The sequence below is a fragment of the Cannabis sativa genome, chromosome 3 (assembly GCF_029168945.1).
Source record: "Cannabis sativa cultivar Pink pepper isolate KNU-18-1 chromosome 3, ASM2916894v1, whole genome shotgun sequence".
In the NCBI taxonomy this organism is placed as follows: domain Eukaryota; kingdom Viridiplantae; phylum Streptophyta; class Magnoliopsida; order Rosales; family Cannabaceae; genus Cannabis; species Cannabis sativa.
The window spans coordinates 43,585,096-43,588,820 of record NC_083603.1 but is presented as its reverse complement, the minus strand read 5'-3'; the positions used below and the strand labels follow the sequence as shown (position 1 = coordinate 43,588,820).

The window sequence follows — 3,725 nt, the reverse complement described above, 5'->3', positions numbered from 1 at the left end:
AGTAATTAAGTTTGCCGACTTACAAGAACGTGTAAGAAGACGTTGTACCAAAATATCTACTAATGAAATAATCAAATAAGCAATAGATCATACTATAAGTATAAAACAAGCCCAAACTATCCATGCGGACAAACAGTCCTGGATAATTTGGAGAAGCGTATTTAAGAGTCCTTACTGACTCAAATTTCTCCAAACGGGTCTAAGGTATTTCGTGCATGTGTAAAATTGAAAAAAAAAATTAAATTATCACTATGTGATAATACAAATACAATTGTTCTATCCTATCTTTGGTGTATAACCAAAGAGATGAAGAAAAGATAAAAACAATTTAATTTTATGCTATTTTAATATCTTATGCTCATTTATAGTTACTTTATAGTTACACTTACTTTATGATAACTTGATTAAATTCTAAATATAATTACTTTAAAATTTTATTTTATTTTATTTTTAGATTATAAGTATAAAAGTTTTAAAATTTTAAAAATATCACTTTATTAAATTTTAATTTTTATTATAAAAGTTATTTCATAATTTTCTATTCTTTTTTTAACTTAAAAATTACAACCTTTTTAAAGTTAATAATATCACTTACTTACTTTTTAAAATTAAACAATAAGTAGTAATTTATAATTTTCACATTTATTCATTTAAATTTAAGATTAAATTTTTTTTAAAATAATAAATAATTGATTACCTATTATAGATTATAATATATACTAATTTATATATTACATTTTTTAATTTATTTTTTTTTTCACTGTCATTTATTATTTAAATTAAAGTTACTAACTTTTTAAAAATTTTAATATATAGTAAATTATATATTACATTATTTTTTATTTTTATTAATATTTTTTTATCATTTATTATTTACATTAAAATTACTAACTTTTTAAAAACATTTAATACCACTTTATTACATTTTAACTTATACATTACATTTTTTAATTAAATATTTTTCTAATTATTTATTATTTAAATTGAAAATATTTTTTTTTAAATAAAATTACTTCACTAAATTTTTAAATTACATGTTCCAATTTCAATTTTATGTTTTACTTTATTTATTTTATTTTATCAACAATTACTTTAGCTAGTTATTCTTAATTTTTTTTTAAACAATTAATTAATTTTACATTTTACCTACTAATTTTTTAATATTATTTATTTAAATTAAAGATTACAAATTTTTTAAAATAAAAAATAAATTTTGATTACCTATTATATTTTATAATATATATTAATTTAAATTAAAGATTACTAAAACAAATATTTTGATTACTTATTATATTTTTTAATATATACTAATTTATATTTTTCTATTTTATTTATTTAAATTGAATATTATAAAGTTTAAAAATTTCAAATACATTTTTTGGAATACTTTTGACATTTTATGATATACATTATTTTACAAATTTTTATTTAATTTATTTAAATTAAAAATTACATTACATAACTATCTACCAAAATTTGGGCAGCATAACGGCTTAAAAAGCGTAAACCCAAAATTTTCAAAACCTATCAATATAGCACAAACAAACTTTCGATAACAACATATGAAAAACAATAAATCACACCACCGATCAGACTGCAGTATTTTATCACAGAACCTACTTCACTAACATGTATAGGCATACTAACTTATAACAAAACTATTAAATTAATTACTAATATAAAGAAAAAAAAAACAAACCTGAAGCAGTCCAAAAATGACAACAACAAGCAGGAGGCGGTGCTTCGGGCCGGTCAACGGGACCTAATTTCATAAAAATAAAACTCAATAATTAAAATATCAACATACATATACACATAAATATATATACATACACTTATACTTAAACTTAAATATATATACACATACACATACATACACACACACACATAAACACATACACATATACATATACACACATAAACACCTATATACTCTCACATATTTACATATACTCTCACATAAATATATATACACATATACATATATATATACATACACCCACATACATACACATATACATACATACATATATACATATATACACCCACATACACATATACATATATATACATACACCCATATACACATACATACATACACATATATACATCCACATCCACATACACATACACATACATACATACACATACAGAAATACACATATATACACTAATAAACACATTTACACATACACATACACATTTACATAAACTTTTCAAAAAAAATTAAAATTAAAAAATTAAAAAATACCAGGAGGTGGGGCTTCGGGGTGTGCGGTGGAGGCTACTGCGGCCGGTGGTGGTGCCCGACGGACGGTGGTGAGTGGCTGCCGGCGGTGGGGATTTTTTTCCAAAAAAAAAAACAAATTTTTTTAGAGAAATGAGTGGGATTTTGAGTGAGATTGATAGAGAAGTGAGATTGAGTGAGAATGAGTGAGATTGAAAGAGAGGGATGAAGGAGATGAAGGGGAAATTTTTTGAGAGAAAAAAAAAATTTTCTGAAAAAAAAATGCAGAAATGGCCTCTGCTCGTCGAAGGGGATATATGAACACTTTTACCGGCGCATTGAATTGCGCCGGTAAAAGTGGTCATATAACCCTAAAACCAAACGCACCGTTTGGCTTAACACTTTTACCGGCGCAGTAATGCGCCGGTAAAAGTAACCCCACCTACCACGAGTTTTATTTCCCCCCAAATTTTCACGAGGGCGGTTAACATTCCCACCAAAATTTGGGAAACTTTTACCGGCGCCATTGTGCGCCGGTAAAAGCCTTACAGAATTGGACATGTGTTTGCGCCATTTGGCGGTTCAGTATTCATCTTTTACCGGCGCATTTCATTGCGCCGGTAAAAGGTATAGCTGAATCCAATCCCAAATTCAGCATCTCATTAATGCCGACAACTTTTGCCGGCGCAATTGGTCAACTGCGCCGGCAAAAGTAGCTTTTCTTATAGTGGTTGTTGAAATAGGTGACGTGGAACTGTAGCTTTTCAAGAAACTAATTTTTTTAATTTTTTATTATATTAAAATTTGTTTGCTCTTTCTTATTTATTACGAGGATTAATAAATTATTAATATTAATAATAATGAAGATTAATAAGAAAAGAAACTGTTAACAATTAATATCATTAATATTAATAATAGTATATTTTTTTTTTTTTGAAAAATATAATAATATAGATTGATAAGAAAAGAAACTATAATAACAAATGTTCATTTTTTTTAATTGAGAAAGAAAATACTTTTTTTCTCTTTTTTTTTTTTTTATCAATATATATGAAAAGATATATAATATACCTTGAAAGGTCTATTAAATGTTCATTAGAGAAATTTTTCCCAATTTTTATTAAAAAACAAAATATTGAAAGGATTTATAATGAACATATTTTATTATATATAAAATTAAAAAGTTAAGCCATCTTCCTTTATTTAAAAAGTCATATATAAAAGAAAGTACAACATACATCATTTACCATTCTCTATACATTATATTTTATGTAATTAACTATCTTTATTTATTATCAATGTTGTATTTTTTATTTTTATAACACTCACCATTATTATTATTATATATTTTTTTTTCTCTAAAAAATCAATAGACTATTTTAGAATAAAAAAACACATTAATTTTTTATTAGTAAAAAAAATATAAACAAAATATTTGAATAGTTTACATTAATTTTGTAACATTCTAAACTTGGCATCTTAAAAATAAAATAAAATA

At 23.8% G+C, this 3,725-nt stretch overlaps 1 long non-coding RNA gene across 1 annotated transcript; it reads right to left on the bottom strand.

Moving 5' to 3' along the window:
- Positions 1 to 1,206: 1,206 nt before the first annotated feature.
- On the bottom strand, positions 1,207 to 2,957 carry LOC133035747 (uncharacterized). The gene is made up of 2 exons (XR_009686860.1): positions 2,252 to 2,957; positions 1,207 to 1,762 (listed from the first exon to the last, which is right to left on the bottom strand). It is a non-coding gene; the product is annotated as an uncharacterized LOC133035747 (long non-coding RNA).
- Between the last annotated feature and the right edge of the window lie 768 nt (positions 2,958 to 3,725).